The sequence below is a fragment of the Peromyscus maniculatus genome, chromosome 3 (genome assembly GCF_049852395.1).
Source record: "Peromyscus maniculatus bairdii isolate BWxNUB_F1_BW_parent chromosome 3, HU_Pman_BW_mat_3.1, whole genome shotgun sequence".
Lineage (NCBI taxonomy): Eukaryota > Metazoa > Chordata > Mammalia > Rodentia > Cricetidae > Peromyscus > Peromyscus maniculatus.
This window is the reverse complement of record NC_134854.1, coordinates 149,520,045-149,532,106: the sequence shown is the minus strand read 5'-3', so window position 1 is coordinate 149,532,106 and position 12,062 is coordinate 149,520,045. Positions and strand designations below refer to the sequence as shown.

General features: G+C 46.5%; 1 pseudogene; it reads left to right on the top strand.

Moving 5' to 3' along the window:
* Positions 1-3,570: 3,570 nt before the first annotated feature.
* On the top strand, positions 3,571-3,880 carry LOC102926850 (large ribosomal subunit protein eL38 pseudogene; annotated as a pseudogene).
* The last annotated feature ends 8,182 nt before the right edge of the window (positions 3,881-12,062 follow it).

Here is a 12,062-nt window from a genome sequence, read left to right as displayed (position 1 = left end):
CAGTTTGTTTTTAATTATCAAGGTAACCAACACTATTAAGAAGGAAAAGAGGAAAAATTACAAAACTACATTAAGTTTTTTTAAGCGCTTGAAAAATTCAACATACACCTGTCATTTTAACAATTAAAAATAAGGTTTCTTGATGAAGGACAGGTATCTTTAGAGGTAAAAGCAACAGAAATGCTTTCCCATGGAGTTTACAACTAGGCAAAGGTGTCTGCTTTTGACACCTAATTAAGAAAATGCCAGAAACTTTGGCAGAAGAAATAAGGCAAGAAAATGGAATAAAAGAGCACGGAAATAAATGAAGTAGTCTGTATCACACATGGCATGATCACCAGGGAAGAAAGTCACAACAAGCCTGTAAGATAACAGAGAGGCTGGGAATATATCAGCTGTGTTCCTAGAGTCTGGCAATAAATATGTGGACACTGTGGGCTGCAGCAATAGCTTGGGATTTAAAAGCATGTGCTGCTCTTCCAGAGGACCTCAGTCTGGTTCCCAGCACCCGAGTCAAGTGGCTCACAAAGCCTGCAACTCCAGCTCCAGGGAATCTGAGGCCTCTGGTTCCCAAGGGCACCTGTACTCATGTGCACATACCCACACACAGACGCACACACACAGACACACACACACAGATGCACACACACAGATACACACACACACACACAGAGACACACACACAGACGCACACACAGACGCACACACAGACACACACACAGACACACACACACAGACACACACACACAGACGCACACACAGACGCACACACAGACGCACACACAGACACACACACAGACACACACACACAGACACACACACACAGACGCACACACAGACACACACACACAGACACACACACGTGCGCGCGCACACATATACATATGCATATTTTTAAAACAATAATAATAAATCTTTTAAAATGTATGTGGACACCCAAATTAAAATAAAAATAACAGTGGCGTGTACAATTGAAATGAAACACTCAGGTTGAACACACTATGTGTAAGATTTGTACAAGAAAACTAACAGTGCTGGTGAAATACATCCAGAGAGTCTGAACAAACAGACGTGCTGCAGCTAAACACTGGGAGACTCAACACAGGGCTGGTGGGATGGCTTGGGGAGGAAATGTGCTTGCTGCCAACCTCAGTGAGCTGAATTCAGTCTCAAGCAACCATATGGTAGAAGGAAAGAACGGACAGACTGACTGACTGGCTGACTGGCTGACTGACTGACTGACTGACTGACTGACTCACTCACTCACTCACTCACTCACTCACTCACTCACTCCTCACTTACAACTCACTCACTCACTCCTCACTCACTAACTCCATTTGTTCTCTGACCTCTACGTGCACACACGCCATGCATGTGCACAAGCACCTACATACACACAACACACACACACACACACACACACACACACACACACACACACACACACACAATGAAATAAAATACAAAAGACTCAATATAGTTTCAGCGGTAAAGAACACACATTGCTCTTGCCGAGGATGAGAGTTCAGTTCCCAGTACCCACATGACCATCCATAACTCCACTTCCAAGGGACCAAACACCCTCTTCTGACCACTGTAGGCACCAGGCACACATGTGGAGCACACACATATGAAATAAATAACTCTAAAAATAATTTTAAATAAATAAAATAAAAAAGGAAAGATGTCAATTCTCCCTACCTTGATACACATAAACAGCACAGTTCTTATCCAATGCTTAGGAACACTGTGGTACATGTACAAAAGGGCCAGTCTAAAACTTACATGCAAAGAGGATTACATTAGCTCAAATCATTTTGAAAAAAGGAATATACGTTGGGAAAAAAAACCTGCCTACACGATTTTGAGATGTATAGCTGCAGAGTTCAGATGCAGCTCACTTGGTAGAGTACTTGCTTAGCACTCAGGACACAGAGGCAGGAGGATCTCTCTGAGTTCAAGGTCTACACAGCAAGGTCTAGGCCAGCCATGTCTACACAGTGTGATCCTGTCTCAAAAACCAAAGCGTTTTCAGAAAAGTAAGTGCAGGAAAGGGCGTGCAGCAGAAGCAGAGCTCACGGGGAAGTGTGAGCAGTGCCAGGAGCTCGTGGCACATTGCTGGTGCCAGTGTGAGGCTGCGCTGTCACTCTGGAAGACGGGGGAATTCTCCGGCAACTTAAGGATGGAATAGCCTGTGAGCCAGCAGCTAAACTCCTAGTTATTGACATCAAAAGAATAAAAACGGATGTTCGCACAAAAGCCAACACATGAATATGTCTAGAAGTATTGTTCAAAATAATAATAATAACAACAATAGATTCAAACAAGAAATAATTCAGGTGTCTTCCATGAATGAATGTTCAACATCCACACCAGGGGCTATAACCCAGTTGTGAAAAGGAGAATCTAGTGATATCCACAATAACCTGCAGGAGATTTACACAGCCAGGAGAAAAAAACCGCAACACAGAAATGGAGAAAAATTAATAGATGCCAGAGATTGAGAAAAGGGTATAATCAGAGAAAAACAGTTCAGAAAATAGGCAGTCTGGACACCCTAGAAGACACATGAATGTTCTATGTCTTGACCATACCAATAATGATACCTAGTATTTATGATAAAATGGATAAAGTATATATGCAGACATTCTCTCTCTCTCTCTCTCTCTCTCTCTCTCTCTCTCTCTCTCTCTCTCTCTCCCCCCACCCCCGCCCCATATATGTTCCTATGAATGTGTGTACATGTACTGACTTAGGGTTTCTATTGCTGTGAAGAGACACCAGGGCAACTCTTACAAAGGAAACATTTAATTGGGGTGGCTCGCTAACAGTTTCAGAGGATCAGTCTATTATCATGGTGGGGAGCATGGGCAGCGTGCAGGCAGACATGGTGCTGGAGGAGTAGCTGAGAGTCCTTCATCTTGCAGGCAATAGGAAGTCAACTAAGACACTGGGTGGTATCCTGAGCATAGGAAACCTCAAAGCCTGCCGCCACAGTGACACACTTCCTCCAGCACGATCATACCCACTCCAGCAGAGCCACACCTCCTAATAGTGCCACTCCCTATGAGATTATGGGGGGCAATTACACTCAAACTACCACATGTGCACTGTGGGAGGACATGCACGTGTGTATGTACATGTGGAAGACAAATGTCCACCTTGGATTCCTCCCCCATCACTCTCCATCTCACTTTTTGAGACAGGGTTTCACATTGAACCTATTGTCTAAGCGAGCTGAACAATAGACTCCTGGGGCCCTCTTGTTTGCCGGTCTACTGCAGGCCTGGGGTTATAGATCCACACTACCAAACCCAGCTGTTAAATAGGTGTTGGGGGTCTGAATCCTTAATGCTTGTGCAGCACTGAGACATCCCCCAGGTAACTTTTATTTTTAGGAGGGGGTTTCAACGTGTTGCCCAGGCTAGCCTCACCATCCTCTTGCTTCAGCCTCTGAAGTATTGGAATTCCATGCATATCCTATGTCTGGCTCCTACTGTTATTTCTTATACTGTGTGAGGCTCTGCATTTTCCTCAAATGGTTCAATTAAGACTTTTTGTTAGGCTGTGAGTATTTTGGGTGTGGTCTCCAGCGCCGAGCGTCCGTTGCCATGCCTTGGAAAATTGAGGAAATCAAGGACTTTCTGCTCACAGCCCGGCGGAAGGATGCCAAATCTGTCAAGATCAAGAAGAACAAGGATAATGTGAAGTTCAAGGTTCGCTGCAGCAGGTACCTTTACACCCTGGTCATCACAGACAAGGAGAAGACTGAGAAGCTGAAACAGTCCCTGCCCCCTGGTTTGCCAGTGAAGGAGCTGAAATGAACCAGACCTCTCTGTTTTGACCATTAAAACCCCTGAAAAGTCAAAAAAAAAAAAAAGACTTTTTGTTAGAAGTAGCTATATTAGTTTTAATCTTTTTATTATTTATTTTTATGTGTGTGGGTGTTTTGCCTATGTGTATGTCTATATACATACCATTTGCATGTAGTGCCTGTAGAAGCCAGAAGAGGGCATTGGATCCGCTGGGACTAGAATTACAGAGGGTTAGGAGGCACCCTGAAGGTGCTGGGACTGGGACCCAGGCCCTCTGGAAGAGCAGCTGGTGCTCTTGACCGATCCCTCCAGCACCAGTGCATTAATTTTTAATGGATATCTTCATGCGTGGTGCTGCTTATGTTAGGACTAGTGAGGGATGACATTTCGTGGAAGTCGTGCTGGGAAACCTCGTTCACACAAGAGGTTTGCCCGAGGGTTTATTATAGAAACATGACTGTGAACTCTCTGAACTCTTTCCAACTTCCATGCCAAGAATAACATGGGACTCTGTCATCAAGTCTTATTTTTAATAGTCTATCAGCAGACAATTCCTTGGAGTCTCCTCTGATGCTGCTGAAGGCAATGGAGTGCAGAAGATCTGAGCTGCAAAGACCAGTTGCTTGGCCTTGCGGTCGTTTCTCTTGTCGGAGAGAATCCACCCCAAATCCTTTATCAGGCCTCATGACTATTACTCTTCCCCTCACAGGCACCTTCTACTTGGTGATTGGACTGATTGGTTTTGTGTGTCAACTTGACATAAGCTAGAGTCATCAGAGATGAAGGAGTCTCAGTTGAAGAAATGCCTCCATGAGCTCCAGCTGTAAGGCATTTTCTCAATTAGTGATCAATGGGGGAGGGTCCAGCCCATTGTGGGTGGTGTCATCCCTGGGCTGGTGGTCCTAGGTTCTATAAGAAAGCAGGCTGAGCATGCCATGGGAAGGAAGCCAGTAAGCAGCGCTCCTCCATGGCCTCTGCATCAGCCCCTGACCCCAGGTTCCAGCTGCTTGAGTTCCTGGACTATGATCTGGAAGTGTAAGCCAAATAAACCCTTTCTTCCTCAACTTGCTTTTTGGTCATGGAGTTTCATCTCAGCAATAGAAACAGGCAGTGATTTGAATAGGTTAGAGACATAGACATGGTGCTGCTTTCAATACACAGTTACCAAGCCTTAAGTGCTGACTACACACATCTTCTGCTTTGTTGAGAGCAGCAAGCTCAGCACACTCATTTCAAAAGAACACTCACAGCAGGTGTGAGCTGTCATGGCTTTGTCTCCCAGAGGTGGCTTGCTATGTCCCTTCCAAACTCTTCAGTCCAGGAGATAATATGTAGACAAACATTCTGAGTTTTAATTCAGAGATGATAGAGGATAGATGGAAAGATGGATTGTTAGACTGATTGATAAATGATAGCTACATTATTAGATAATAGATATATAATAAATGATAAATTGATTGAACACTAATAGATAATAGATGATCTATACATGATAGATTGATTCATTGATTGTTGACAGATAAATGGCAAATAGATTTATTGATGATAGATACATGATCAATGATAGATAAGAGATGAAAGATAGATAGAGAAAGATAAGAGACAAATGGTAGATAGACAATAGCTTGAATGAAGATAGGTTGATTGATGACTGATTTTTAGAAGATGGGCAGATAAATAAAATATATATATGACAGCTTAATTGTTGAAAAAATGGATTGATTGATGAAAGATACTTAAAGATACTTAGAATGAATGATTGGCTCATGATAGATAGATATGAGATAGATAGATAGATAGATAGATAGATAGATAGATAGATAGATAGATGATAGATAGACAGACAGACAGATAGGAGATAGATGATAGAGATAGGTAGGTAAATAGATATAGATGATAGATAGAGATAAATGATAGATAGATAGATAGATAGATAGATAGATAGATAGATAGATAGATAGATGATACATACATGATACATACATGATAGATGATAGACATGTGGATAAGTAGATAGAAAGATAGGTAGAGAAAGACAGATGGTGAAGAGACAGATGATGGCTAGACAATAGGTAGAAAGTAGGTAGACAGTGATTATTGCTTTGATGGAACACCCTGCTTACAGCAAGGCTCCCTACAGGATGACAGTATTTACTTTGGCAATCATTGAAAGAAAAAGAGTGGCATCAGGTTGTAATTCAAAATTGGCCCCAAATGGATCAAAGTCTCCTCCTCTGTCAGCTTTGTGATGACAGAAGTCTTGGAGTCTCAGGCAGGAAAGGGCCAGCTGCAGGGATCCAGGAGGCCTTGCTTTTGCCTGCACCTAGAAACTGTGCAGACCACTGGGTCAGAAAGAGGAGAGCGTGTGGCTTCGCTCTCTGGAACCCAAGAGAGGACAGCAGGCCCTGAGGCAGCCTGCTGCTTGGAGACAGGCATGGGCAGAAGGTCAGCTGAAGGCAGAGATGGAACTAAGCATCCAGGTATCAATTCTAGTGAAGTATGTGTCTTGAGAATTTAGCAGTTTCCAAGGCCACCATGTCCTTTCCACCTTACCTTCTGGGCACTAAACACTCTTTTAGAGTTCCAGCCTTTCTGCTGCACAGATCTGTGTGGAGAAAGATGGGATGCCTCTGATCTTCCCAAAGGCTTCCCGTCTTCACATAACCGGAATTGGTGTCACAGCCAGTGGGTCTCCCTGCCAGGACCCATTGTGCAGTAGAGGTATCTTAGGAGAAGGCAGCGACTTCAGGGGAAGTGCCCTTCAGAAAGGGGCCACATTGAAGCCTCAGGCGCACATCCCAGGTGAATTGCAGGCTTGAAAAGCTGTTTAGGTCTCCAGGACAGAAAGGGGCAAGGTAGCCTGAGGGAATGAGGGGACCATGGGACCATAAAGACTGGGAGAGCTCCAATGGTTTTGGTTTGTTTCAGAGATGGAGACAGATACAAACACAATATGATAGGGTGAAATCCATGGACTGGTACCTTCTGGAAATGTCCACACTTGTCTCCAGATAAATGAGAATTTCCTGCATTCTTTCCTCTCCACAACCAACATCATATTCAATGCCAGAGAAAGGGACAGAGAGAGAAAGAGGGATTTCTCCTTTTCCTGACATTCTCAGTTTCTAAACCAACAGAAGTCACATGGATTAATTTATACTACAGCATTAATGGCTTACACTTAGTTATACCTACTAAAGGTCCATTCCAGCTCCAAGGGCCTGTGAAAGGTACACAAAATAATCAAATACAAAGGAATAGGACAGAAAGAGGACCAGGAGGAAGGGATAGAGTGGGCTTGTCTCCATCCCTTCCCTAGACAGTCTAATCAGGAGCCTCATGCAGCAGCACTCACTCAGGGAGCTCTCTGATAGGACCAGTCTACCGGTAGATGAGGGTCTACACAGTAACTGCTCTTTCTCCTGCATCATATTGGTGGGCTTGGCTGGTGTATATGCACTTGGAAAGAATGCAACAGGCATAGGGCAAATGAGAGAACTCATGAGGAGACCCGACCTGCTCAAAACTAACTCCCTCATGGATTTGTCCTTCTAGGTCTAACATGCCTACTTAGCCAGCCCTTTTGAGGAGAAAGCCAATGGCAGGTGGGGTAGAAAACTGAGGTTAGTCATTAACACTTTAGCAGGAACTAATTTGGCATATTAACTTAGGATAGAAGGGAGCTTGAAAAAGTAGAAAGAGTCTTGTGAGCTCCAAGATGACGATGAGCAAAGCTTTGGCAGCTGGTGGGTAGAATTCACAAAGCGCTGGGCCTCTGCGTGCCACCATCCTCTCGAAAGCAACGGGTGGTGTGGGAGAGCAGGATGGACTAGCTCTATCCATCACTACATTGCTGCTTCCAGCTGCTCACCCATGAGGAGGACAGGATCCTCACAGGCTTTCTGGACATCATAGAAAGTCCTCAGCCCTCAGAGGCCACAGGACTCCTCAGCACAGATGACCAAGGGTCATGGCTGAAGAACGGATGGTACAATGACTGAAGGACCAAGAGGCTGAGGAGACATGGCCTTGGTCCAGTAGCTGTCATGTGGCAAACTAGGGGAAAAGTCGTGTTCAACAGGATACGAGCCTTGGAAAGGGCTGTGCTGAGGGTGGGACCCCACGGTAGAATCAGACATTTTAGAGAAACTTATCATGAGGCAGCTGTTGTAGTTTCTTCCTGTTGCTGTGATAACACTGACCAAAAACAATTTGGGGAGGAAGGATTTATCTGTGTCACAGGTCACTATTGATCACTGAGGGAAGTCAAGGCAGGAACTCAGGGAAGAAACTTTGAGGTAGGAACAGAAGCAGAGCCATGGAGAAATGCTGCTTAATCTGCTTTCTTACCCTGTCCTACCCGCCCAGGGGAGGTACAACCCACAGTGGGCTGGGCCCTCCTGCATCAATCACTCATGAGAAAATATCCTACAGATATGCCCCAGACCAATATGATGGAGGCAATTCCTCAACTGAGGTTCCTTCTTCATGCGACTCCTGCTTGTGTCCCCAGCATAGCAACCTAAGGAAAACGTCACCTCTTAGGGACTTCACTCAGTGGTTAAGAACACTTGCTACTCTTGCAGAGGGCCAGGATTCAGTTCCCAACATCCACATGGAGACTCACAACCACCTGTAACTCCAGCTCCAGGAAATCTGATGCCCTTTTCTGGGCTCTGTGGGTACTGCATACACATGGTACACAGACAAACATTTAGACAAACACTCTTATACATAGAATAAATAAACCTTAGAAAATGTTACTTCCTTACAGAGCCATATGAAACCCACTGAATATGGTAACACCAGCATGGTGACTCTTAATGCCTGGGGCTGGGTGCTGTGTGCCACCACCCGATGACAGCTGATGGCACTTCCATGACTTGGGTGTCTTCACTGCTAGACTGTGACGATAAGAACACTTCTGCTCAGAGGAGTCCAGCAACACATTTGGAGCGACGCTCCAGTCAATGATCAGGCTGTTTCTTTACACTAACAAGCTGCCCTGCAGAGTCAGAGCATTCTCCAACACAGAGCCTTCAAGAGACAGGCTCTGGACTTCCTGGAGGAATGCAGCAGAGAGGGTCATGGGATTCTACCCTCACAAAGTCCATCAACCCTGGGCAACCTGGTTCCTGCAGTCACTCAGCAAATGTGCACAGGAGCCATGCCGCATCCTAGGATCTAAGATGACCAATCAAAGGGAGAGAGAGAATAGGAAGGAGAGAAGGGAGAGGGGGAGGGGGAGGGGGAGGGCGCAGCAACAAGCACACCATTTTAAAAACAGCTTAACAGAAAGAGGCATGTCCGTGGCAGGTGTTGCCTTACAGAAGTGAAAGACTGTTTTGAGAAACCGTCTCAAGAGCTTGAACCTAGTCTGAGAGCCAGGGGCCTCCTCAGACTGAAGAGGAGCTGAGACACAGCATCCAAGGTTCCCTCACAGGTGTGCCAAGGGGATGAGCATCCAGTGGGACCGCCCACTCGGCCATCCTGCTGGCTGGAGGATTAGTGGACACGCAGTATAAAGGTGTTCCTGGGGCTGGAGAGATGGTTGGTAACTAAGAGCACCTGTTGCTCTTCTAGAGGAACCAGGTACGGAGGCATGGAGAAGCATCCAAAAGTTATCCTAGGTGCTATGGTGATATTTTATTTGTACTGAAATGTGATTTTATTTGTTAATAAATAAAGTTGCCTGGGGGTCAGAGCTAATAGCAAGCCATAGCAGAAGTCTGGCAGCAGTAGCACATGCCCTTAATCCTGATCACACGACAGGCAGATCTCTGTGTTCAAGGATACCACCAGCATGGAGACTCACGCCTTTAATCTCAATAAAAACCACAGAAGACCTGCAGGTCTGTATAGATGGGCAGTGACGAGGAGGTCATGTGGTTGGGTTTACAACCAATGAGAAGGCAGAATAGAAAGTCAATAAAAAGGACAAACACACGGGAAGTAGGTCTCTGGCTGAGGAGGACAGCAGCGGCAGTGAAGGGTAAGGTTTTTAGCTCTTAGCTTTTGCTCTGACCTCTTGGGCTTTTTAACTCTGCAATCGGCTCTGTGTTTCTTATTTAAAAAGGACGATTCCATCTACATAGGAGCTGTGGGGCATCACATGTCTCGGTTCAATAACCCTTACGTCCGCTGCAGGGCCTAGTCACAAATGCTGACATCTTAGGAGGGAGGGCATGTTTTCGTTTATTCAGGATGAAGGACAGCTACCGTTGGGACTGGCTGACAGGAATTCTAGTTTTCTTATGATTGAAAATGTGATCGGTTACTTTTAACGCACAGAAAGCCACCTACAAACACAGATGAATCTTGACTGAAAGGTAGCAGGGAGTAGTCAATGCTCCGGCTTTGCAGCTTGCATTCAGAGCTGGGTTCACCTCTTCCAGGAGTGGCCTCAGGCAAGCTGGCTCCAAGCTCAGAGCTTCAGGTCCCCGTGTCTGAAAATCAGAAGTGAGTAAACAGAGTTGGGACATTGCCCTAACCATTGGCAACAGTGATGGGCGCTTCAACAAGAAAGCCACAGGCTGAAAACAAGACGAGCCCCACCAACAGCGGGGCCACCAGGCAGTCTGAGTCTCCAGTACTGTCTGTGAGGAGGTCCAGGAGCTCAAAGAGAGAAAGAAGCAAGGGCAAAAGAGGAAGAGTCAGGAAGCGAGAAGGGCAGAAAGAAACGCAGTTGTTTTGGCAGAAGGGCTGGAGATACGGGAGTAGGTGCAGAGACATCCCAGAGAGGAGCAGTCCTGTGGTCCACACATCGAGAAAAGCCCTGGGAGGCAGCCTCCACATAGCCATAGGCCCTGTGCAGCTAGGAGAATTCTGTAGCTGTGAGTGGAGAAGAGACGACCTGGGGGAGGTGCTTCTGTAGGATGGAGGGTTCCAGAGCATCCCTAGAGTCCCTTCTACTGCTGTGACCTCTAGGCTCTCCTAAGGCACGCCTCGAGTCCGCCCATCCTAGACTTCCCTTGCAGCTTCTTTTGAAAAAGAACTCCTGGTAGCTAGTGGCAACAGATAAGAACATAGAGCATGTCTTTATCCATATGCAGGGCTTCACCCAAATGGAGCCAATGAAGCTGAATTCCCAGTTCTACCAACTGCAACTGTAGAAACTTGGCATAACTCCACCATCTCTAAGGGGTTGGTTCCCCCCAGGGTGCTGTAACAGCTCCTGTGCAACCTGTGGGCTAGGAGTGTGGAATGGGACAGCGCTAAGACGCCAGAGCCCCTGGCATTCCAGCATAGGAGAGGGGCACCCTTTTAGAAGGCTGTAAAGCGACGGCATTTGCTTCACAACCATTCAGCCCCTGTTCCTCTGTCATTCTGTCTCGCAGAGCAGTCCTGCCCTCTCTCACTGTGTGAGAGGTGGAGGGAGCAGGGCAGGGACATGAGGCCGAAGCTGTCCCCAGTTATCGCGGGCCTGGGGGAGGGTGTCAAGCTGCGTATAACGTAGAGAAAAAGAGAACCCCAGCTGAGCATGGTGTCTCACACCAACAGTTCTAGTACACAGGAAGTTGAGGTAGAAAGATTGTGAGTTCAAGGCCAGCCTGCCCTACATAGGGAGACCCTGAAAAGGAAGGGAGGGAGGGAGGGAGGGAGGGAGGGACGGAGGGACGGAGGGACGGAGGGACGGAGGGAGGGAGGGGAAAAGTAGAAAGAGGGGGAAAGGAATGAAGGAGAGAAGAGAGGGAGGAGGGAGAGGGAAGGGGAAAAGGAGGGAAGAGACAATTCCACCAATCTCTCCTGAGCTCACCCTGCAGTGGGCCTCTGCTCCTAGCCTCTCTGTCCTGGAGATGGGCCCAGGGACAAGGATGACTCCAGCAACAACAAATTCCTAGAAGGCCAGGGCCATGGACGCCGTTCCTTTGCTATGAGTAATGTGGTCAAACAAAGCCCCTGGTATTTCCAAGTCCATTCACAGTGCCCAGAGTCAGATCTGCAGCTGTTCAGGATAGAAGGCAGCCCCAGATCTCTGCCTTGGGTCTAACCTTTGGGAAGCATTCTGAAGGTCTTCTCAGCCATGCCCCTGTCTCCTAGTCCAAGGTTATAAGACCTGAGTGTTTAGGAATCTCTATAATGCATCTGATGTGAGCCAAGGAGTCTGCATAAGAAATTAAGCCTTCAGGAAGAGACAAGAAACTGGTGTCCCCTTCCTCTTCCACTACAAAGGGCTGCAGAAGAGAAGGCAGGGGAAGGAGGAAATTCTCTCCCTACCTCAGTCTCTTGTTCCTCATTTGTTTCCGA